Source organism: Calonectris borealis, chromosome 2, assembly GCF_964195595.1.
Source record: "Calonectris borealis chromosome 2, bCalBor7.hap1.2, whole genome shotgun sequence".
Classification (NCBI taxonomy): Eukaryota; Metazoa; Chordata; class Aves; order Procellariiformes; family Procellariidae; genus Calonectris; species Calonectris borealis.
In genome coordinates, this window is record NC_134313.1 from 98,109,739 (window position 1) to 98,136,781 (window position 27,043).

Below are 27,043 nucleotides of genomic sequence, written 5' to 3' on the forward strand. Positions count from 1 at the left end.
CGTTGCCAAGGTTATCTCTGGTAACTAAATCCAGCCTTTATGTGGTTTTAACAGACAATTTGAGATGGAGACAGACAATTTCTTCAAGGGAGAGCCAAATAGCTGACTTCCAGGGTGATGTAATCCTGGAAGGTCATTGCAAAGTAAATGCGTAACTGCCACGGTCTTTATTGTTGAGGTTTTTTTTTTTCCTTTCCTTCTAGAACATGGGAAATAGGAGTGGAAGTCTTCAAGCACACAGACCAAAGCGAAGCCTGATATTTCCAAGTATACTGATACCCAAAACAAACAATAGAGGAGAGCTAAGAACCTTCCCTTCCAAATAACATGACACTTCCAGCTCTCACTCATTACTGACGCAGGGATGACTCCTGATATCCCAGTCCTGATTCATCGTCCTAAAGACCACGTAATTTGGAAAAGAGAACTCCAGATATGGAAGAAAGGAGCTGCCTTCTCTTGATAAAAGAGGATCTTAAACCAAACTTTAAAGAGTCCTAGAAACTGATTGATAAGCAGAATTCAGGTGAGTTGGTCCAATGTAGATTACAAATGCAAATTATTACTGGAATAAGTACACTATGGGCATGTCTATCCCTTGGGATGACTAATATTTTCAACTTCTTCACAACTTTGAGCGAATATCATGTCGTTGGGAGCTAAGGGCCAAAACTTCTCAGGAAGCTCTCAAAGAAGCAGGACTCCTCATTAAATTTAAACATGAGAGGCATGCCTGGTAATTACACTCACTCTCTTTAACTTGAGAGAAGGGCCCTTTAACCACCTAGAAACCTCAGCCTGCAAAACCACAGGGTCCGTTTGCCGAGCAGCTGCAGCTTTGAGTTTGTGGTGCCGGTGGCACGTGCAGCAGAAAAAGCATGAGAAGGGTCTCAACTCAGGCCACCAGTGGCCATGCTGGTTTCCCACAGCAGGTCAGAGGCACAAAGAACCTTCCCTGGCCCTCAGTGCAAACACAACTGGAGACAGCCCTTGGGGCTGGGCTGCACAGGGACCACCAGCAGACACGTTTGCCCTCAGCCCACTTCCCAGCGTGGGGCAGCAGTCAAAAAGAGGGTGGTGGGAAGTGACCCTGCAAGGGCACTAGTCCAAGTGCTTTGAGATGCCTGAACTCATCCACAGTTGAGCATGAAGAGCTGCACTACAGAAATACAGATGAAGCGGGGTTTTCAAGCCAGAGTGGCAAACCAGGTACCAATGCTTGCTCTTTCTATGGGTTTGTACCACGTTTCTGCCGTAATCTGGGTAAACAAAGGCAATATACACAGTAGCTATTACAGGAGTTCTATGAATTAACGTTACTTGAATTTTTACCAGTTCCCCTGAAGCCTTCAAGAATCTATAAAAAAAATTTTAAATCTTTCCTTGGCTTTCTTTTTTCCCATTTTAACTTATGATCTTTACAGTCTGTACTAAATAATCAATATTAGTTAAAATCTTCAATTCTCTCCAGAGGACAGTGCCCTCCAGGTTTTGTAATAAAATATCATGATGTTCAACCAGTCTTGTATATCATATATATATTGTAAAATAAACATCTGAGAGCAGCCATGATTGAATCTCAACTCCGTAGAGCCAAGAATTTTCCACTGCCTTTTAGAAAGCAGACGATATTTATTCCTTCCTAAAGTTTGTGCCTTGTGAATAACATTTCTTTCACGCATCCTTCCCAGGATTACACTGCATTCTTTGCTAGCCCTCCATGCTTCCTTATCTTAGTTTGCATGAAATGCAATCATTCAAAATAGCAAACTTAACTTAATTGCCATAGACAAGTGTTAATAGATTTTAATAATGCTTTAGTAGAATTTATGCAAATTGGACTGCACTGAAAATCTGAATAGAATCCCAGCTTCAGCAGCCATTTTTCCCCCTATTTTGTCTCTAAACACAGAGCAGGAAGAGGAAGCTTTAATTAGTAATTTCTGATGGAATCTGCTGATGAAAATGCTCTTCTTATGAATAGCTATAGGTGTCAAAGATTATCTTTAAAACTGAGTTTCATGATTCATTAATTAGCACTGAGGGCTTTTCCCAGGGGGTGATTTAATACTAACACCAGCCGACAGATTTTTTCACATTAGGATTTTTATCTCGATAAAAGTGTAGATGATATCACAGAACAGTATTATGTTGACTCCACTTTATTCAGTTGACCCACATTTTAGTACATAAACAGCTAAAATGACACAATTAGAGAGAAGGAGAACAGTAATGTACGAGTGAAGATTTTTGAGCCACTAATACAGAAATAATCCAAAATAAACTATTCTAGTAAGTAAATCAGAGTTAAAACGATAATATAAAAGCTATTCAAGACTAATAACTGTTGCTTTAGTCTTTGTTTCCTTTTGTTGTTGCCCTTCCTTCAGGACAAAATCTTACAACGTATGGAAGGTTTCTGTCTACAGGATAACTTGTTGATGTCAGCAGGAGAGGCACACAAATTAAAAACCGAATATGACCTACATGTACTTTTTTTTTTTTTTTAAACTCATGAAAGAATATTTACTATAACTAGACAATAGAAAGGAGCACAATGATGGAACTATTTTTAGTTTTGCCATTATTAACTAATACCAGTGGGCAAATATTTCAAAACAATTCTTCCTTTTATGCCCACCCATTTTCATAGCTGCTGTAACTTGCACACCATGGAGTGTATAAATGCACCATAGTTAAGGAATCCCGACAGGGTAGAGTTCCTTTGGAAACATTGCTTCTTCACATTACTGATAAAGCTGTCCTATTTATTTTCTCCTGAATCTATAAAGAAACACAAGAAAACCCTAATGCCATAATGAGCCGAAGTGATATAGTATTACTTCAGGTCTTAGAAACAGCCAACCAAAATATTTTCTATTGACAAGCTCCACTGAACAGCGCAGGAGCCAAGCATTGCATCACATACGCCAGATAACACTTCCTCTTGTACTACGCTGGGTTAGGAAGATCTGCCAGCAGAGTATTAATAGTTGCCCCTTTTAAAGATAAGGACATCTAATTACCAAAATCTTAGAGATTTACTCAAAAGGAGTGAGAGCCTGGCTGTGTTGAAGTCAGTGGCAAAACTTCAACAGAAGTACGATTTTACCCTCATATTTACTAAGCCAGCTCAAATCCTTCCTCTTCCAGTCCTTATTGCTCGCCATAAAGCAATTGCTAGGCATAAAACCAACCTTTCCCTGTGAACACAGTATAAATCAATAGAACTTTAAAATTAGCAAACAAAGATCATTTGTAGCAGATAGACAGTGCTGTGACATGCAGCAGCTGTAATTCAGAATGTAAGAGTATTTAAAGTAAAAACAAACAGAAACCCATCCTACCACAAGCCAAGCTGAAGAGCAAACCTGGAGTTTGATTTTAATTTAAAATGGAGCAAGCCCATTTTTGAGAAAACACTGATTTAAATCACTTTAAAAGAGGTATGAAAGAGCACAAAGGAGTATGAGATTTACCACTGAAACTATGCAGATACCTAGCATTTCTCTCTGCTTTTGAAAGTCTCCACCCACATACCTCACCTAAGATTTACTGGCTCTTTCTGAGCCATCTGAAGTAGCCCTGCCACTGCAGCCAGACTGTCTGCAGGGTGTGAGCGAGGCGCGCAGCTTGGAAGGAGAGCCGATCTCTTTTACTAGTGCAAACCAAGAGGCTGTCACTGAAATTAAGTCCCATAGAGCCAGGGACACTGGGGGTCTGGGACAAGCGGAGGCTGCTGTCTTGAAGCCGGTAAAGCTGTCCCGGTGACACACGCGATTCAGTTGCTTTGAGGGTTCTTTAATTGCATGTAAGCTGACAACACGTAAAGCTAAAAATAAAAATATAGGTTTTTCAAATGGAAATGATGACTAACGCTTAATGATAATTAATACCAGACATTCTCAAAGACCTTTTTTCACCTACAAATGAAACTAATTACTAGGATTTCTTGCTCATAGTTTGCTGTGTTGCAGAACAGCAGCAGCTGGGCTGTCTTTTTTTATTTACTCTTGAAGGGCTTTCAATAAATCTGTTTCAAATTTTGTTAACCCTACTCAACCTCCACACCCTCCCCTTTCTACTCTCCCCCCACTCCCAGTACTCATTCATGAGTTAGAGTGATTTATAATAGTGCAATGAAGTGCAAAACATGCTCTGGCAAAGGAGCAAATTCCTCCGCCTTTCCTCAGATACCATCAGGTGTAACTGCAAATTCTGCCATACCCTTAGTGCTGAGAGAGGAGATAAACAAGACAGTGACTTTTCCTCCACAAACTTGCCTGATGGAGTAGGACGCAATGGAATTACACCCTCCTCCCCCAGTACTAGCCCCGTCATGCCCAGCCGTAACACATAAAGGGAGGAGGTCAGCTAATCCCTGGGCTTCTTTGAAATCCTCTTGGATACATGCAAAGGGATAAGGAGAAAACCTCTTACCCTAAGTTCAGGTTACATTTTGCAACTAAGAAATGCTGAGCAGGACGTGGTCCATAGGGCTCTCCAAATCCGAGTGTGCATACGAAATAGAAGCGGTGAGCTATGGTAGCTCAAACTACCTAACACAGATGCAGCTGGTTTATTGTCTAAAGCTTTTTTCCCCCCTCTCTGCAATATTATCATGTGGTAACTATCTGGACTGAAATAAAGTCATCACACAGGACTACAAACATAGCTCTGCAGGGTGTATGATTTTATTGCACATCTGATATTTCATTTTATTTTCTCTTGACTCCTGAAGCTAGGTCAAATTCCCAGCTTTCCTCAAATGCAAATAAGCTTTGAATTCAACTAGTTTTGAAGAACATTTGTAAATGGGAACCACGAATACAAAAAAATGACAACTAATTGCTGTTGACCTCTGTTGCAGCAGTACTGAAGTATACAGCAGTTGCCACAGTGGACAGAACAGTTTGACTATTTTAGCCACGCAAAGTCTTAAAGGAAATATTAGATTGTAAAGGAAATTGGTCAGCCTTTCTGGTTGGGAATAAATAAGTCAGAGACACTGTTGGTATGGTTAGTGTTATGTTACACAAGAGCGGGCTGTGTTAAGATGTATGGGTATACTATTGGAAATAATTTGTTTTTCTTTTTGTTTACCTTTTTGTACACAAGCCACGAGTCTCACTTTCTGTTAGGTCTATGTGGAGCAGTGAAGGGCAGTTTTGAAGGTAAGTTTTGAAAAGCAGTTTGAAGGTAAGCATCTGGAGCGATTTGGAAATTCTCCTGAAGAAGGATCCACAGCATAGACAGGTTCCCTAGACCTAAAGATGTCAACCCTAGCTTTTATCAACATTAAAAAAATGCAGAGTTTGCCTACTATTGGCAATAAGGGAGGAGGCAGAAACTGCTTCCATCAGCACATCTGAACATAAATTGTCATGTTCACTTGAAATGAAGCTGAACACATTTTTCTTTTAACTGGGTGGTCAGTCATTTGTGTATTTTATTTTATTTATCATTAACTTGTTAAATAAAAGGGAATCGAGAAAACCTTGCCTTGCTTCTTGATGAGGCATTTCATCAATGCATAGCAAAACAGAGGAAAGTTTTCTAGTAAAAACTCAGGATACTCAGGTGACTGGAAAATGGGGAAAATCTTCTAATTGACACATAAAAAAATAGAAGGGCTTTTTTAATCTTGCAGACTTTTTTTAAAACCCTTTTTGACCATGTCTTCTAGAGGTATTTGCTGTTCAAAAAATCCCTTTTCAGTCAGTGTCTCCCTTACAGTAACTTCAATCAAAACCAAGAAAAACAATACACAATCAGGGCACCCTGGCAGCGCTGCCTGGGCCATTATCATGCATTTTCACTTCTATTTTTGTAGTACCTCTGTCATGGCACATTTGCAATAGAGGTCAGCAATAGCCCTTTGAGGACAACAGAGCCCCGCTGAAAACTCTACCATTACTGCACACACCCATTCTTGAGGAGCAAGCTTTAGCCCTTGCGTATTTAAAGTTGCCTTACAGCTTGATCAGCTCAGTAAAATACACCAAGAGAAAAAGTCATTGTAAAGCAGACCTTTCAACATGTTCCTGAAATGCCACCCATGTTTTCACTATTAGGATGGGATTTTTACAGCATGGTCTTCAGTCAAGATGATGCTAGAGCCCTTCACAAACTCAAGCCCTGCCCTAACACATGGCTTCAAAGCAGCTGGGCTCTGCTTGGAAACAGAAGCACTTGGGGCTCCACACATGCAGAAGAGCCTGTGTCCTCACGCAGCAGCCTCAGAGTCAGAGACCCGCACCGATCAACAGCGGTACAAAGAGTTCACCTCTGCATCATCCAAAGACAGAGCAACACAGCTCAGCAGCAACTCAGTTAAACCCAGGTAGCACATTTGTGCTGAGATGAAAAGGATAGTTTATTCTCTGGGAACTCCATTAAAAAAAAAAAAAAGAGACTACTGCATAGGTCTGCTTTGTGGCTCAGGCCTTATAGCTCTTCCTTCATCTCTGCAGAGCCAGCACAAATAAGAGGACAAGCTGGAGTATAATCCAGTTGTGCACTGCCAACACAAGCTCTTCCTGACTTGCAGCCCCTTGCCCCCATGAAAGCGTACTTAAGGACAGGGCAATAGCAGCACCATGAGGAAAAAGGGAGGCCTTATGAAAAACAAAGCTATGAAAGATGGTGTGAAACTTGCCTGACACTTGGAAATACTGTTGCGTTTCCATAGGAGGAAATAGCAGCTTGGCTCCTCTGCCCACTCACAAGAGGTGCAAAGCAGTTGCTCGATTAATGTGAGTGATGTTCCTCATGATTTTCACTGGCTTAGGTGAGAGGCACTCAGATCGAAGGTCTCTTCATTAAAAAACATAAGCACACATGAGCATGAGCTGCAAATGAGGCACACTCAGCAACCAGGAATGTTTATCATTCTTACCTTAAGGCTTATGAAAGTCTAGGTGAAAAATGCCTAGAAGATACCAGTCACTCAGCATGAATGGCCAGTCAGAAACAAGCTTTTCTGTTTTGTTTTTTTTTTTCTCCTTTGCATCTGAGCAAATCATTGCTGTACTGACACATGACCAACATGCGCACCCCTTTAAGACAAACTACAAAATGCTCTGTGATCCATAACGAGTACTGAGGCTCTTGCCCCTTCTCCCTCCCTGCAACGTATATCTGCACAAACTACAACAATAGGACCCCCAGAGATAAAGCAAAGTTTCTCAGCTTTGTAAATGAGCAACAAAAAGGATTTTGCTGCCACATTCAAAGAGCGGCTTGCAACTGCCAGCCTGAATTGTTTCCCCACTTGTTTATGAAGCAATGTTTTACTCAGGTGAAATGCAGAATTCCTTATGAAAAATAATTTAAATACCACACCCCGAAATGCAGTTTCAGTGTTTTATCCTGTCTATCTGTGAGCAAAGGAGAAACTGCAAGGAAACACTTACTTCCCTTGCAACCACCACCTCTACCTTGTTGTCAAGCAACAGCCCCCAACTGACAACCTCAGGACCAAATATGTTTCCTGTACCAACACTTTGATCTCCAATTGCAACTAACCTAGAAGGGTAATAGTTACATTTGAGGTCACTAGGAGGTCTCGACCTCAGTTATATCACCCTTCTCCAAAGAAACTTCCACTTTAATCATCAACTTCCGGGTAATCTATTAGTAACTGGCATAAATCATACATTAAAATAGGCTGAAGCATTGCCACAAGAGCTAGAAAATGATCCATTAAGCTTTTCCTCCCCTTCCCCAAACAAACACTGGGTTCTAACTTTTAAAAAATAGAAACAATCAAAAGATTTAATCAAGAATGTGTCTTATACTTTCAGTTCCTGTTATGTATTTATTCTTCTTGAAAACAGGCAGGAGACAGGAAGGAGTGGAAGAGTAACCAAAGACGGTACTGTCCTGTGATGTTATGAATGCTGTTCAGTGTGATAAGTCAACGTGTCAAAAACCACATTTGCGCCCTCTTTCCCCCATGCTTTCTCCCAACCGCCATCCCAAAGATGCACAAAACTGAAGACGGAAATGGTTCAGAAAAAAAGAATTGTGAGACTTGGCACATGTAAATTTTGCTGCCTGACTTCACCATCACTGATTACAGCTGACGGGGAGTTAATAAAAGAGCAAAGCTGGCTGTCAGAGCAGATTAGTGTGTGCAAAGGACAAGACAAAAGAATAATGCCGTCATTATTATTTATGGTCATTAACTGGGTTGAGTTCACTTCTACAGTACCCTACCTGAGCAGTAAAAATGATCATCTAAACATGAAATACTACATTTAGAGTTAAAACACTATAATTTTGTCTGCGTGTTGGCTTGGTCTCTTTTATACGAGGTATTTGATCCTGGAATTAGCCAGAGTGGGTAACACAGATTTAGCTAATGCGAGTAAGAAACCCATCAGATTCTTGACCTTACAAAGAACAGTGTTTTTCTAATGGGGGAGCAGATAAAAGCTCACTGCCTCCTTGTCAAGACTTATTGAAAGAGAGGCACTGTGGGAGGGACAGGGGAAAGCTGCAGTGGAGTGCAATGGAGGTAGAAAATCTAATGCAAGAGAGGAAAGGGCATATGAGGAGCAGTAAAAGTGGGGAGTAAAGCAGGATTCCGGGTGGAAGAATCCAGTGGCAGGGACCTGAGAAAGCGTGAGACAATGGAGATAACTCAAGCAACTGATCTGAGATGAACTCCAAGTGCAGAACAGAGATGGTGGAGGTGGCAGTCTGGCTGGAAGAGGGGACGAGGGACACTGGAGGACAGGAGGAACATCAGAGGAGCAAAAGTGTAAAGCCTGGGGGAGAACAGAGTGGCACATCTCCCAGAAAGCACTGTTGAGAGGCATCATGAGAAAACATACACTTCTGGAGCCTGTATCCAGAGGAAAGTTGACAAAAGCATTGACAGTGTCAAATACTACAAGCTTAGCAGCTGTTCTGCGTATATATGGTCAGAGTAACTGTGAGAAGTCCTAACTGCAGGTCAGAAAGCACAACTTTCCTGACCTGGCACTCCAGGAGCACTCAAAATCCCTCATAGGATTGAAAACTGCTGCAGCCCTTACTGTCTGTCCTGCTGCCTCTCCCCATCACATTTGTTCCTCTTTATTTTTTTCAAATAAGGTTCCAGGGCTTTTCTTTTACAAGACCTGAGTTGAAAACACCAACAAACGCTTTTTTGTCCTTGTCTGGCAGGGTGATTCATTTGGCCATGGCTTACTGTCAGCAAAAGGTTCCATGAGACATATGCAGACTGTGGGCCATGGGATAGGACATCCTCTTGTGAACACCTTGAAACCCCTTCTCATCACAGGGCAGACTGGTGTCCACCATGTCACCATGTAACTGCAGTCACTGTCATCTGATTTTAGGCATGTGAGATACACTTCATGGGACAGGGATGGGTCAGGGTACAACTCATCCACTGGCGACCCCTAATTTTTAGTCTACGTTTAAATATGGTTATTAAATAAAAGCCCAGAACAATGGTTCAGAGGAAGAAAGGTTCTTTAGGGGGTCCTGGTGTGCAGTCTATCCTTATTATACATATCACTACACCTTAATTCAGAGACTGCCTATTTTCTGAAGAAAATTATTTTTGTCCATTTTTTAAACAGAGAAAACGTGGGGTTTGACACTCATTGCAATATTGCAATTTGTTATACATGAACAGAGAAATTTAAGTTGCTGATAAATGCAGGAGCATCTCCACAGGAGTTCTCAATGCCAGTCCCCTGTGTTGGTCTGCTCATTTATTCATTTCCAACAGAATGAACTGTTGGTTTAGATCTAGGACCTCATGGCTCTGCCTGTGTGAATTTGTCTTTACCCTGTGCAGCTGTAGTTGAGCAATCAGATCCAAACTACATCTCCTCAATCCCAGACACAAAGATGCCATCTTATCTTCAGCGATAGGCTCTAGATTTTGAGATTGCATCCTTCTAAGTGGATTCTGAGTAGGACAATGAAGAGAGAACTTCATTTTTCACGTAAGCAGACTTTCCCCCCAACACTTTTCTTATACTCTCAGTCCTTGGGATAAAGAAATTATTTGCTTTGGCAGATTTAGTTTGGATAATATTTCTGTGCTAGTGACTAAGCAGGTTATAATCATAATATATTTTACATTCTTAGCTCAGGTGTCAAGAGCCCAGAACCAGCATATTTTCTTTCAGCATACTTCTAAATAACAATGACACCGTAAATTATCATCCCTTATACTACAGTCTGAAATGTGATGGAGTTACAGAAGCCTAGCCAGTGACAAAGAAAGCTCAGTGGCGGCATTCATCGCCGCACCAGGAACGGCACAGGAAGACACCAAGACACGGCAAAACACCGGTATCGGCAATACTCATTCCCACAGACTGCCTCCTCACAGAATAGCTAAGATGACAAGACAGCTGTGGAGCACTATATACGCTTCACAAAGGATGGGGCAATTTCATTCTTTGGCAAAAGCACCTCAGAAGAATAGAACTCTGAGTAGTGCAGAGATATTCTTATGAAAGATACTCAAATTGAAACGTGGACTCTTCTATTCTTCCCTACCTATTTTGATAAGATTAGGACAAACGGAAGTATCTTTACCTACTTTGGCAGTTTTGATTCAGAATAACACCTAAAACCTGGAGAGCAACGTATCATACTTAAAATTCAGTTTTTTAGATCTAGAAGTGTTACAAGAGCAAACCTTAGTATACTGCTGATATCAAGTACCAAACCTAACTCTGGTCCAGTCCTATATTCCCATAGAGCATTGGCCATACTTCCTACGCTGAGCCCCAGAGGTCACCGCAAGGTTTCCTCAGGCCACCTAAGGATGACGTCAGTGAAGGAAATATTCAGATATGTCTTCAGATACATTGGATAATTTGCCTAAACAATTTGTTCCTGCCCCTGGAAACTGAAGGAAGTTGTTTTGCAGTTTCATGTCTCTAAATAGCTTTGCAAATCTGACACTAGAGGATGATGGCACATACAAACCTGTGAGCAGTAATTTCACATTTTCTAGATGTCTTACAACTGTAATTTAGCAAGCCAAACAGAAGACTGAAAGTATTAAGACGACATTTTTCATAATCTTACTGCAACTTTTGCTGAGTTTTTCAATGAAGTTTGCCAGTTTCCAATGCATAGTTACTGCCACGGAAACAAACTGGAAAGGCCAAGAGACAATCCTTTTTACAGATAAAATGTGTCCTTATAAAGTGTGACTGTACCTTATAAAAAAAAAAGCTTGGCAACACATTATTCAAAGGCAGTTAAAGGCCATTGAACACGATTTAGGCAGACCGGTGATGGCATTCTAAGATCTTTCTGAAAGAAATGATATGCCCAGGGGACTTAAACATATGTATGGCCATATTATAAGACACCTTTGCAGAAACGGTATGCTACAAAGTGTGAATTCAGTGCTAGTATTATGTAGGCACAGTTCAATACACACAGGCACTAAACCTTCATAGATCCTATGAGTAAAAGCAAATCCAGCATTCTTTCATCCTATGGCAATAACATGTTGCTGCCTTTTCAAAGGAAAACTTTCATAACCCAACAGCTACCAGACCGAATGGACATCAGCTGAGTCACCGCAGCATTCCTCTCTCTTGGTCACTTGCATTCTTCAGCCATATTTTGCAAAGTAGTTCAAACTGCTTTTTTTAAAATGACAGAGGGAAACGTAATCAACTTATAGTTTTACAAACAGATCTCAAGGCTTTTCAGTAAAATTTGGCTTCTGTGCAAGCTTGCAGAACAATGACTAGATGAAGTTCTTCTTTTGAAGTTTTGTTTAAGAAAATTCTCCCAGGCTAAGACCCAGTAAGTTACAGTTTAGCCTGGAGCAAATTTTTACAACCAAGTTATAAACCCCTGAAATAGGAGTTCATAATGGAAACAGCTGCTCCACCCTAACTATAGCGGGTGCAAGTATAATAAAAACTGCAGGAGTTCACATTAACAATGGCGTCCCCTTACACTCTTTCCTGTTACCCATCCATTAAACGAGCAACACTACTTAATAGAGGCAAAGGCAACAGGCTTTTCTCTTTTCCCTATGCCCGTGCTTCTTCCCCTCAATAACAAGCTAAGTAATTTATACATGGTAAAGAGCACACTCCCCAACATACAGATCTTTCAGCAGGGCACGCTCAGGATAGGCTCTCCAACCCCAGTGTTACACACCAGCAAAACACCACTGCGGTTCATTCCAGGCAAGTACTTCACATTGTATGATGCACAAATATTGCACGTGACGCACATCTGATGGCCTGATACTTGGGCTAGGGAATTCCCACTGAATCTCCCCACCAGCACAGCAATTTGTTTTTTCCCCTCTCTGGGTGATACTTGCAACATTTTCATACACAGTTTTGCATGTCGCTTAGGGTAAATTAAAAATGCCAAAGAAATGCAGTGCAGACTATGTCTATAGGTATGTAATGTGAGCTCTGCGCTATCATCTGGTTGCTTCCTTCCTAAACTGGCCCTTGATTTTCCATATGCTGCTTTCTCTACCCTGTAGTCCCCTGCCTCTTCTTTTCAGCAGGTTATGAAAGGACTTACTCTCAAGTTCCTGTACTCTTAAGGGTCACAGGTTACCCAAGCTGCAGGTTCTGGGTGTGAAAATACGGTAATGGTTGAGGGCCAGCCGCTGCAGTATCTAGCCAGGGTAACATGAGCCTCCATGGCTACACAACCAGGTATAAAAAAAAAAACACCAGGAGTTCACAATGACAGCAGTGTCCCTTTAGATATCTTTTTTTCCTTTCCATTTACTAACAGGATGTTTTTGCACATTAGTCACCAACAAGCAGTATATTAAACAGATTATGGCTCACAACGACACAGTAGGAGTGTCCCCCACCCATCCAAGCAGTTCACACCACGGTCAGAGCACCTGTCCAGGTACAGGAATCTGTGAGAAGGACAAAGCTAAAGCTTTCTATAGAAGCTTACTTTTTAGTACAACTAGGCTCAGGAGAGAGCTATCAATAATATTGATCTGCAACAGAAAGGTGGTTAGAAAGTGAACACCTTGGAAGAAAGTAAAGGCTCTCCCTTCACAAGAAAATAAAGGGGAGGGATCAAAGCTTGGGATGCTAGGCAGGACTTGGAAAAACACGACATGTTTGCTTTCATTTCTTTTATCTCTATGGGTTTATGTTGGGACTGTCACAGAAAAGGATGTGAATCTCATCTCTGTAGCCACAGTCTACCAGCAAATAGGCACGTTATGCAGCCTACTTATAGGCAAGAACTGAGTACCTGCAGATTTGTTAAAATATTTCTTCTTGTCAAAAAGAAACCTCATCTATTGTGACTCACAAGTGAGTAGCCTTCCAGACCCACATTTGCTATCTGCAGAAGTAGTTGTAGGATCTGCTTGAACAATATTTTTTCTATAAACAAGAAAACTATCAATTCTCTATCTTGACACTAGTAATGCTGCCTTGTTTACATACCACATCACTACAGCTAAAGGATTCTCTTCTCTGCATACAATCAAGCAAGAAATAAAGTCTAGTTCTTAAAAATAGTTGCTACTTAGTTAAGAAACAAGTCCACCTTTGGAGTTAAGCGAAGGTAGGAAAGAGGTATTATGGGAAGTGTTTTTGGTATCATGTACTCTCACAACAAAGGTCTGTAACACTGCCTTAAACACAACCAGGGAAAGATCATTTGGGAAGAAATTCTCAATTTTATAAATCTAAATGATTCACCTCCCTAAATGGTAGCAAGCAACAGTGTTTATGATGACCTAAATTACGCTGGAGCCAGGAGTCTCCAGCAGAGACCAGAGCAGCTCTTGCCCTGAAGAGTTAACAACCCCAGCCAGCAATGCTCCTTCCCATTGCATAATGCAACAATCTTGTTTCTCGTACTAGACTTCATCAGTACTGTCAACATATTATACAATCTAATAATACATCAGATGCCAGCAGATAATAACGTTATTATACGCTGAGTACTAACACTGCTGGTTTTGGTAACCGGTGTTGGCAGTGCAGCTTGCTGCGACACACCCGCTCATTTCCTCCTAATGAGCCCAAGCACCCATATCTGGGCGCCATCTTCAAAATTAAGGTGAAACAAAGACCATGTTGTCCATAGGGGAATGAGGCCTGCCCTCCCCAGCAGAACCATAGAGGCAGGATCTTCTCTGACTCCTCCTGGGGCAGGCGAGGTCAGGTCATGTCCTGACGCTCTGCCCTGGGCTCATGGGTCCCTCCCATCTCAGGGGGGCACTGAAGCAGGGAGGACTCACCTGCACTGCTGGGACCACGGCTCTTCCCCAGCTTTTCATGAACATCGAGGTTATTTATCCTATTTCTTCAGGTTGATCAGGGTGACACTCTCCTCCATATAAGTGGTGGTGCGTACTAGTCGGAAAACACAAGACTTCTCGCAGCTCCTCAGTCTCACAACAGGGAAAATGCTGTCTTTTCCAAGCTAACATAGAAAATGGTGGCTTTTTATAGATGGTTGATGGGTCTCTGTGTAAATTACACTGAAAGCTACCAGCGCAAATTACTGACTGTCATAATTAATGGTAAAGTATTCATCAGCAAAAGACTTTATCACCTTGGATTAATGCTATGAGTCAATATTTTTAAATGTAGCATATTTCATACATAGATGTGAGCATTTTCCCTAGATGGACATCTGTGAAGGAGGTGCTTGGATCCTTCTACAGCTAAAATGAGACCCTGTTATAAAGCTTAATAAAAGTCCTATTTTTGAGCCTGCACCTACTCAGGAGGTCTCACAGCAACCTCTTTTTGATAGGGGTGATGGTTTCTAGAGAAGAGCCCATGGGCCCAGAAAAAAAAAAAACTAAAATTCTCTCAAGCTGGTATTTTACAGGATGTACAAGCAAGCTGGTCCCATCAGCTCCCTGCAAATTTGCCAACAGAAGTAGAAGTCCCTGACTTTAAAAGACAATTTTATCAACAGTAAACTTTTTTCCTACTGATTTAAGTAGCAATAAAGACAAAATACAAAAAGACACACTCACCCTTCGAACTAGACACATTATTCATAAGAAACAAAGGCTCTTGCATTTCCAACTGTAAAAGAAACAAAAAAATCTAAGGAAATAGATAAAATCTGCCAGCTAGGTGGCAAATTAGGCTCAAAATTCCCCCAAATCCTACCAGATAAGTGACTTCTGCAACTATGCAAAAAGAGCATAAGGCTCCTGTTTACCTCCATCCCCCCCCCGAGACCCCCAAACCCTGATGATCCCGTCAGCCATCTCGCTGGTTAATAACAGTTGCTTTCTGCCCATCAGGAGAAACACTGTGCAATTTGTCTGATAAGACCCCATGCAGCTGCACAACCTAACTGTCAAAGACTGAGCATTTACAGTAAACCACTGGTAATTAACTCACAGAGTAAAGGAGAAATTAAACTGCTGTAAATTCCAACAATATGAATGCAGGAGAAAATCATAACCTCATCACAGATGCTTTATCAGCCAGTAAAGACCCTGCATTTGCCCGAGTGTGTTATTCAATCAGCCTACTGCTTTAAATAATAATGAGCTATTTTCTATTATAATGTAATAAATCTCAAGAGGACTTGATCTGGAGTGATGCTGAGGACTTTGTTCCCAGCTACTCTCAATGGAAGCTGAATGAACGCACTATCTCTGGATTTGGCCAGTAATACGGACCTGCTGAGACATACAGTACGAGACAAATAGTTGATTCATTTTCTAAAGCATGGGCGGGAGGCGGCAGGGGGGGAGAAAAAGAAAAAAAAAAGGATTTATTTTGGTAAACCAATAGCTAACAGGGCTCCAGTTGGACTAATTCTTTAAATTCTGCCATAGGTGTTTTGACGCACCATTCGGTGTACAATAGCACTCCAAACCCTACATAACCATCTTCTTCATATTGCTATTTAAAGCACACACGAATATGGGCATACACCTACACTTTTTCTAGAAAACTACTTATTGCAGAATCTTTGTATCTACTAGACCAAATGTAAAGACTCATTCCAGGAGTTAGAAGTTTATCTAAGTTTTATTACTTAATCTGAAATGCTTGCAGCCTAATATTTAAAAAGAGAGTAAAAATTCCGCTGAAAGTCCGAATGAGACAGCACAAGATTGCAAACGTACAACTCCAAGCTTTTCTTTTATATAATACAGGAATTTCCTATCCAGTCACAGGTATAGAATTGATTTCCAGGGTTGGTTTGTTTAAGGAAAATCTTCAGAGGAAAATTTGCATTTGTTTGACAGTGTGGCAAACCACAACTAGGCTTTTTGTAAATTATTTTGAAAACCTGAATTAGTAGCTTGCATACGACCAAATCCAGATAATTAGAAACAACATCTAGTAGTTTAGATAATCCCCTCACCTCAAAATAAAATGGCTCAATTGATATGATTTGCTCTTTGATTTTTGTTCTCAAATGCAAGGTGTTCCACGGAAAACTGAGAAGGCATAAAAAAACCCTAGGAAGAATGTCAGATGGCAATTCAAAGTCAGAATATCTGCAGGTAGCCTAAACCTGTAAAATCATAATGCTTCCCTGTAGCACACGAAATACAAACATACACAGACATGTTTGAAGAGACCATCTTTCCAAAGCGTTATTTCAAAAACCTGCTGTCCACAAGCCATCACTGATGGTGTTTCGGCAGCTTGTGTCTCGCTAACAAACAACAGCATTTAAGTTCTGCACATACCTTATTTTTAAGTGTTTGTTTACAGTTTAGTTATGTGAAAACTTTCTCTTTGGTATTTTATTCCATACCCTTTTCCTGCCAAATTGTGCTTGGTTTTTAGGCAATATTTTACTCCGACAAGAAGCACAGCCAGCTGTCCGATGTCAGTGGGCTTCTGCTACAGGTAAAGCAAGCAGATGCAACCCTTAGCAGCAGTTCCGTTGGTATGCAGGAACTCCAAATACGTGTAAATTACATGTTATGGGTGCTCAACTTAAAGCATTACTTGAGCTCATAACGCTATTTCTTCTTAGCAGGCCACTCTTTGGAGCAAAACTCTCTGAATTTCTCCTTACCAATCACATCATTATCATAATGAGTTCATGTCCTAAAGACATCACATTAATGTAGCAGCTCGTGCTGAATTCACAGATTTTACACAATACTAATCCACTCATAAGTCTCAGCCTTATGTTCAAAATATTCATTTTAAATGAAGCCTCAGGGAGAGGTGTTATTCCTGGGCTCAAACTACTGCTTCTCCCATTTCTTCCCTCTCCTCAGGACATCTCCTGAGATGTCCCATGTTTCAGGCTTCCCTGCTCGGTTTTGTCTTACTGAAGGTCACAGGTCATCCCAGGTACATTTCCATTCTCTGAAATCTAACTCTTTAGCCCTTCCCAGGCACAGTTTGATAGAGGTAACAGCTAAAACAGCACACAAGCAATGCCTTATGGTAGAAGTATTGCAAAGTCCTACAAGAGAAACACAAACCCACAGGGCCACATGTTAAAGTGCATACATCCACATCACAGGCTGAACCTATAGTATGAAACCATGCATTTGCATACCTAAATCTCTTCACTTACTAAATATCCTTTCATGGTCTGAAATTATATCTGACATACACCTGTAATGTGCTTGAAAAAGGCTGCCGAAACTGGGGGTGTTTCAGAAAGCAGGTCACCATCCTTTACATTCTGCTGCCTGAGCAACGCCAGCGTCGCTCACAACCCAGGCCACAGGGATTTACACTGGCTGAGTGAAAATACTGCCCAGAACAACCTGCTCACTATGAGATTTACACACTAATGAGCACAAAAATCCATAGGGAGAAATTCCAGACATTGCCCCCCTCTCCATGTGAGATGATATGCTCTTTCAAATCTTTTGCTGGGCGACTGCGCATCCTCAGATTTTCCTACTGGGTTCACTATCATCCACCTCTCTGGTTCATCAGCTGCTGCAGGGCATCTACGAAGCGGTACACGCTGCACTACCATCAGCGCGCCGATGACACCCAGCTCTCTATTTCCTTCCCTCCTGACCCAGACGCGGCTGCTGCCAACCTCAAACAATGTCTGGCAGAAATTGGTTTCTGGAAGAAGGCCAGCTGGCTGCTGCTCAACCTGGACAAGGCAGAAATGATGCTAATCAGCAGGGGGAAATGCTTTGAGGACCTGGTGAAATTTGTAACTGCTCCATCAGTTGAGGGCATATGTGGGGCCAGCATCCTAAGAGGTGTGCAATGCAAGCACCAGGTGACAATTCAACTTCCTCCAAACCTGAAGCTCCCAAACTCAAAGAAAACTCACTCACCTTTTATTAGATTCCTGCTTCATTTTGAAAGGCCTCATCACCTTTCCTTTGAGTTTGACTGTGAAAACTGCACCAGGAGCCTAGATAGGTGGCCAAGAGTGCCACTTCTGGCCCTCTTCTGGATGGCAAGCCAAAACAATTGCAAGCCTGTTCCCTGGTGCCTGGAACATCCATCATTATATGGCATATGATCATCTGGAAAAATAATAGTCACTTCTAAAAGTGACAGTCACTGCTGTTTTAGATAAAACTTTACAGAAAAGCAATTTACATCCTGCCTGTGAAAAGTAGCAACTCGGCTACCTTAAACATCAAGCAATGTGACAAGATCTGTTCTCCCGGATTTTTAGGTAAATGGTGAGTTGCACGCACTGGGACAGATGATCTTTCATCCACTGAGACATTTCATGCTTCTCAGTTCTATCCTTATAAGGGACAAATAAGTCCCCATTAAAACCCCCAGCACTTTGCAAGGGGTAATAACTCAGTGACTTAATTTACTCATTCTATAGCAAGACATGAAAATTTCGGAACCCAAGAAGCAAGAGCAGATGCAACAACTACGTCTGTACCAAAAGTGAAGATCAGAACTGACAGTATTGTATTTTATCTTTGAATTGCACTTGTGAAGGAGGCTTTTGGGGTGTCTTCTAAAGCCATGCTGATCACTCAAACGCTATTAGGAACTGTTCTTTCTCTTTATCCTTTTATGGCTTTAAATGCCAGCCTACATGCTCTTTTGCCACCTAATACTGGACTTGAATTCCACAGTGCCATGTGCTATTCCTGGCCTGACCACTGACTTTAAATGCATGACATGTCTTTTTACTGTGCCTCAATTTTGTACTAATAAAATGGGAATCATGATAATGATTTCCCTGTGGAAGAACTTACCAATAGGAAGTGCTGAAAAAATACAGGAGACATAAGAACAGCTGTAGCAGCCTCTCCACACCAATCTAACATCAGCAGGTCAAGCTTTACAGCCACTTTGACACCCTGAGCTCAGCTGATCTCAAAACAGCCAGCAACACCGGTGGCATAAAGTGGGCGCATCACTGTGCGGATGGTGTTCGCAAACTGTTTTTGTTCGTGATGATACAAGCTAAACTCAGGGTTTACAGCAGTGGGTAATGCAAATGAAGTGTGCTGCATTCAAGCAGGAAGCAGATTTCTACAACGTGCAGAAACTCAGCATCTTCAACACTCAAAAAGAGAGTTTGGAAATGTCCAAGACACCCAGAACTTTGGGTGAAATGTTACCGTGGATCAGCTGAAATGTTTTGTGTGAAGGGGCTTTTGCATACCTTTTGCAAGGATTACCCAGTGGTCTGGAGTTAAACAAGACGTGTGGACAGGAGGACATATTTCTCAATACTCCTTTGTCCACTGGCTCAGTTGCCCCTTTAACAGCTACATCTTGTAACTCTCCTGATTAAAATAGTCACACAGGTGAAAAACTAGACTGGGACTAGGGCTTGGGTTCACACTAGGGGTACCTGACTCGCAACTTCTTCGTCTAAGCCAGCTATCCATTATACCCGTCTTATACATTATACCCGTCTTGCTTAATCCATTTCCAGACCACAGTAAAGGCAGTAAAACTGCAACAGGAGGATCTTTCCCAATGAGCAGATTCAATAGATGATAAAGCTGCTTAGGACAATGTCTTTTGGTCAGTACGAAGGAAAAGAGCGTAGTTTTACCAGCATAGTTTGTTTCATTTTTATAATAATCTTCTGTTAAACAATCAGACTAATCAGTTTTACTTGTGTTTATTGTCATCTTCAAATAGATATTTGACAGCACAGTAGGCCAATATTTGTTGCCTGTATTTGTTTAAAATATCTATTTGAAATTACATACGTTGTTTCTACCAAATTATGCTGAAACAAACAAACTCCATAACTCCTAGGTCTCACAGGAACTCGGAGGCTGTTTTTTGGCCAAATTTGATCTGACCGTATCCCTTTAAGCAGAGGCAATGACGTCGGTAAAAGCAGGCAGATTATGCGAGGCTGAGCAGATATCTTCAGCACAGCCTGTATGGGACAGCAGTTTTCCAGGGTAACAGACAATAGCTTCATTTTTTTTTAAAAAAAACATACAAAGGAGAAAAGCTGTGGAAACAAATTAATTTGGAATACATAAAGAGGATTATGAAAGAAAGCACAAACTTTCCTCCTCTGCCAAAAGGAGCGATTTACTGTGCGTACATCTTTGCCTTGTTACAGTTTATTATGGAGTTGGGAAGCTAAAAGAGAAAGAATTCAAATAAGGAGAGGCTAAAAAAAGGCTGGCTCCTACTGTGAGCACAGGGGTGAGGAGAACATGGAATAATACATGAAAAAAGCAGCTCATTGCAGCAAAGTGACTTGTTAAGCCTTCAAAGTCTGTCACCAGTGCTCCTCCAAGCAGTGTAACTGATTGCATAGCACATGGTAGGGGTTCAATGGTATATATTTCTGACCTCCCTTTTCTAAAAAGAAACACTATACAGCCAAAATACAACAACCTTCCACATGCACCTACATGCTGTGAACACCAAAAAGCAAATCAAGTTGCCGAGTGTGGTACATGGCAGTATAACAAGGGGTCATGGGATGAAAGCAAGAAAGAACATTTTAGGCTGAACATCAGGGGGAAAAAAGACTTTTGTTCAACTGTGAAAACACTACATGCCCACGTTAAAAATTAGCTAGACAAAGCACTAGAAACTACTTTGTATACTACAACTCTGCACCGCCGAGAGATGGAGCAGAACTAATTGGCCTCAGCAAACCCCAACTTCTTATGATCCTTCATAAAAACAGTCTACAACAGTTCCTAGATTTAACAAAGGCTTGCACTTAGAAGGGAAAATGAAACTGGGAAAGCAGAACATCTCCTGCAAGCCTATTTCCACTCAGAGCAGCACAGCATGGGAGGCGCAGTCGTTCAAGCGCATTATGTTTTGACTTAAATCGAGAGAATCATTTACAGTAAATAAACAGGAGTGATAACTTTTCAGCATTTTTATCATTATTACTTTCTTAGCACACCACAGTTTTGGGAGAAAAAAAAAATCAGCCCATCTTCTTTGAGAAAAAATGGGTCACTTTGCCTGTCTAGTAAATCTTTTCTCATTCCCCCACCTATACATCAACCCAGACACCAGTTCCACCAAATCTGAAAGAGGAGCTAATGTGTCAGGGATCATTACATTCCTACACGTTTTATAAAATGCAACAGCTGGGCAGGAGAGAAAGATTCAGATTAATGTTTCCATTGAGTCCAAATTCAACCATAATCCACTTTTTCCGACAGCAACTGGCAAACCAGTAAGCTGGTGCATCCTTGCCAGTAGGTCGGTGGTTATGTAGCCCTGGGCTAGCACCCACGCCTCTTACCCAGTGGGACTGACCTGGGATGGTGCAAGAAGGACTTTGGAGAGAAAAAGCCCTGCTCACATCCACAACTTCCAGAACACATAGTGCAAAATATATATATATATGCTCTTCGTATTGCCAATGCTTACTCCGTGGAGGTTCCCTGTAATAATCAGGAAACAAATTCTTCAATTCTGTTGATTGCAATTTGTCACAAATATGGCAAGTGAATGTCATTGGTATGCAACTGGAGCCACATATTACGTTAGGAAAAAGGGTCTGAATATCTATAACAGAGGTCATAAATAAAACGAACTAGAACATGTGAAATGAAATACCTTTCCCTGTTTTTGGTATAGGCATATGATTTCCATTACTAAAAGGACCACTATAAAATTTACTGCAGAGGATCTGATTTTCCCTTGGTAGCCTTCTTCACTATAGATCTTCAGTATTTGTTTGCATTTTGGTTTATGTTTTCACAAAAAAAAAAATATAAAATATGAGTGGCTTCAAATGTGCAGAATTTGTTCCTTTAGCTCCTTATATGCAATGACTAGAAAGATGTGCTTCATCTTACAAAAGTGTTCAAGTATGTCAGCTCGAAATTCAATTTTTTAGAATTATCCAGAACAGCAAAACTCAGCCTGCCTAATTCTTACACACACACAAATGCAGGCACCTGCAAGGAAGTTTTACTCTTAATCCGAGCAGATATTCTGCTCATCTCTATTCTTGTCAGTAGTACATGCCATGTAATTACCCTACCAAATAAAGCTTCTAGCTGGTGCACTTTGCAAGTGTTTAAATAATACAAGAGATGAAAGCAATATGGATTATGCCCTGATAACTGCTGTTTGTAAATGACAAAAAAGCATACTGCTGGCACCATTCCTCTGAAATCTTAAACACAATTCCAGGAAAGCACAAGAGAAAAAGTTGTGCTTCAAGTACCTATGTGCCCATGTTAAATTTAAGAATTGGTTTAAGCACCTTCCCTAGACCAAGGCCCTGAGCAAGTGAAATATGGTTTTCTATTTAAAATATTAAAAAGACACAGGCTGCCCAAGTGTTTTACATTTCTTTTTCCTTCTTGACTTCTAATTCATTTCTGACATACTGTTTCCTTTCAGTCTCTTGTCTGTATCATAAATCTATCTGTAATAATTTGGCACAAGTCGCACACTTTGCATGGAAATGGATCTTGCACCCTCCCAGCCACAGGCTGTGAAGGACAATGTCCATAATAAGTCATGTACAAAATACAGTTTCAGTAATCAAAATTTCTCATTCATGCATTTGTGACTTTACATCCCATTGAGTATCCCGATGTATCGCATAGACAGCTGGAATTAATTCTGCTACTATTTACTCCAGAGTAAATCAGTGACCTCCACAGAACTTGAGCAGCCTAACATCAGGAGTAAATGAGATCAAAATTAGGCCATGTTGTATGAACCTTGCCTTGTAGAAACATTAGTTGTATTTACCGTCTTGGGGTCCCCATTATTAACAGGCCTGGGACACCACAAACTGTAGTCACACATACACATCTTACAAACGGGAAGAAAGCATTTGAAATTTATTTTCAGAAAAAATACCTTCCAGTTTAACTTCCTCTTTCTTTCAAAGCTTGTACAGAAGTACCTGGCCTCTGCGCAAACGTGATCCAACAATCAGCTGGGGAAAGCAGGAAGATGCTAACTAGGCACCGGATCGGGCAATAACGCAGCAGTTGACATGCAGTTTCACGGCACTATCTTGGTTCTGCCTGATTGCACGTTATGTCTCTCATCAGGCACCCTGACACACGAGGGTAAACATCTCCATTAAATTATTCAGGAGTCACAGCTCAAGAAGATGGGACAGACAGCTTTCAAGACTCTTCAGGTGCAGGAAATGTTTGCAGAGTTACACCCAGGATGGAGTTAGTCCCTTATTTTCTGTCATGAAGACGAAAAGAAATGAAAACTGGAACAGTAGCTCACTGTATCTGTTCTCCAGCTGTTGATCTTAAGACCCTTGGGGCATATATGGCATGTTCATTGCATGCTGCTGTACAGGGCTCTTCATATTTTGTGAAGTAGGATATCAAGCTTTGACAATTCAGAAGGCATTGATGAGCAGATAGCTTGACCTGTCAAAAATCACTTTTACATACCTAAGATCATAACCCTTTCTTCACATCATTAGGAATTTCTGGGGAACATTAAAGCCCTGATTTCTGACAATGCCTTCCTTTCCCTAACTCATTTATTAGGTTTTTAATAACGCCTTTTTTTTTGTTTACAGCTCTGCTTGTCAAATTTGCACAACGGTGAAAATATGAAAAAAAGCCAGAGGAGCAAACCCTGACTAATTGATAGCATGAGCATGTTTCACATAAACATTCGTTATACATAGTGTTACTGCTGAAACTACTGCACTGGCCACAGACCTTACGGTTTAGTACCACTGACCTTAATACCAGGCATATGAATAGCAAAACTGACATGTCAAGCATAAAGCTAGAGTAATTTGCACTCCTATGACCAGATCCTGAGCTGGCACACAGTGACCACAGCTTCCCCAAGATCAACAGCATGAGGTCAATTTTTTTTCTTGCTCAGTCAACAATTTTTAATCTGAGCACTGCCAGGAAATCAGAGAGAACATTTGGCATTTGTTAAACTGCTGAATTAAAACTTCTGAGTCATAGTTTCTTTCATCTTGATACCCATGTTTAAATACACATTTCATATTACCAGAGCTGCGAGAAATTCAATTATTTCAGATCACAGTTATTCGGAGAAGCTTTTCAGAAGGACTTGAGCATCTCCTGAAACTTCCCTGTGAAGTATGCATGCAGGGTTCAAATAAACCCGCATATTCAAAGCCTGCTTTACTTGTATAGAATAATATATCCCTTTCTGAGTGAAGAGATGGTGAAAATCAATTCCTTTTCCCCGTGGACTTTCTGGAAAGGAAACTGGGATACCTCATACCCCATGGTACCCTTGTCTTCCCTATAGAAGAGAAGCTGTGCTGTGGAAAGCAAGGTAAAGTCTAGCTGAAGCAGAAGCCAGCTAAATCAGTAAAAGCACATCAACAAGATGGGCGTTTGCCCCACACTAAAAGCACACACTGCCTTGTCTTCACCTCGAGGTAGGCACCGTGTCAGCAAACGCTGAATTAAGAACACACAACAGATAAGAGGACTTCTCTATTCACCTAAAAGTTCCCTCCATCACTGTGAGCTGCTTCATGCTTCCCTGTCTTTCCGTATGCATTCCAGTTTGTCTTTCAGTATTTCTTTGTAGTTCCTTGCCAGACCACTGGATTTTTGTCCCAGCAGTTCTCCAGCATGCTGTCCTGCTCATCTCCTTCTCTTTTACAATGCTACAGGTGATCTCATCCATTCAAAGGGATTCAGTTATCACACAGCCAATGACTCTCGAAGTCACCTCTCTAAGTAACTTGTCACTCAGCTTCCATTTATCAGCACTTGCTAACTATAATAATGATGTATATATGTAATAGATGCAAACAAAAAGTTTGCAACAAAATAACATATGTAGGGCAATGAAACCTCTCTTTTCTTCTGCATGGAATCACATTAAAAGGTTGCAATTTCTTTGAATTAAATTTCTTCGAATTAAATTTACAGAGACCACAAAACCCACAAGAGTCAGAAAACTAGTAAGGACAGAAACAGCTGAGATGTGGAGAGACAGAACCTACAAGCAGAAAAATTGCAAGATGAAATTCAACTTGGAAAAAATATAATACAGTTTTGGGGTTTTTTTAATGAAAAGAAAAAACCTCCAGACCACACAAACCTAGAAAGCAGCAATGGGTAGGAGAGACTGAGGGTCAGTAGCAGATAGTAAATTAGACATGAGTCCACAATGCAGTCTGACAGCAAAAAAGGTCACCACAATTTTAGGCTGCATATGCAGAGACAGCAACTAACAGGGAAGTAATGGTTTTTATCTATATTGATCGGGTGCAGCCTACTATGGAAAAAACATGCTCAATTCTGCGTTTTGTGTAAACAAAAACTAATGGCAGTTTGGAGGGAGTTCATACAAAACAGCCACAGAATAGCTTGGAGGGCTAGCAGAACTAACCAGGGAAGATGAAAAGCTGACAAAAAGCAAAAAAAACAGACATTCTCTTGCAAAGCAGTTAGCACAATTTAAGAAGCTGAGACAAAATAATTGATTGTTGAGGGTAGGCTAGGCAAACCTGCTCACTTTTGCACTGAAAGCAGTCAGGACTTACTTTGAGAATTACTAAGTCTGACTTGGAAGGGTGTTAACATTAACGGGGCAATTATTTCCAGAACTGCTGTCGCATGTAAGTGTCCAGCTGCACCCTGGTAATTGTTTCTAGCTAACACAATAGCTAAGAAAAGCACAACGATGTGAAAGTCTCCGAAGACCAGATGCATCAAAAAAGAAGAAAATTTATTTAGCATGGCAAAAGGGGACTTAAGTAGAACTTGTGGAAGAAAAATTAAGAGGTAGACCTGAGACATTTCTCAAGGCTGAGATCACTCAGTCAGGATGACCTTGTATCGCCCTACTGCCAAAGTGCAACCTGACACAGTGGGACTTAAAGGCTTGAAGCTGCATGAGAAGGCATATTATTGAGTCAAGGTGGACAACCAAGACCAGCGAATTTTGAATGCGTGCCTCAAGATGACTGGTGTAAGCTCCCCCTCATAACATCATTAGAGATAGGATAATCCTAACATGAAAACCCACAGAAAAGAGAAGATTCCTGGCAGTATTAAAGGGGCTTCCAGCACTGATTCTTCTTCCCAGGTTTTTGAGGACAGCTTGATCAGTTCATGCTCTCTGCTGACCAGAAAGTGGTAAAAGTCAGAGCACCCAAGCCAAGCTAACAAGCTCCTGCAGGAATCAAAGCAGAGCTTTGGCTCTGCATCGCACTGTCCTCTCATGGCTCCTGGCTAGGCTCAGGGTATGGGCTGAGCTTGCTCTGTCTGCAAATCCAGCTCCTGATTAAGCTGTAAGGAGGTCAGTGAGGGTCCACGCGACAAAACTTCTGCGTGAAGAGGCAAAACAGAAAAAAGAGAAAAAACAACACAGCAAGAAAGCACTGGCATCTCGATGTGTCATTCACGAGCAAACCCATCTTGATGTAGTGCAAGATAGCTAATGGAAGCAAAAGGACTGCTGTTTCTCAATATCCTATGCCATTTACAATTCATTTAGGCAGTCAGTATATTTCAACACTCCTTTTAAATCCAAGCTGGAAATGCTTAGTATTAACTTAGCAAGAGTTTAAAAAAAAAAAAAAAAGGGGGGGGGAAGGCAGCACAATAACAAAAGAAATCCCAATCCATCTTTTCACTGAGGTGCGTTGCCTTGCTAATTTTGCTGTGGGGGGAAAAAAAGAAGCAGTTTTG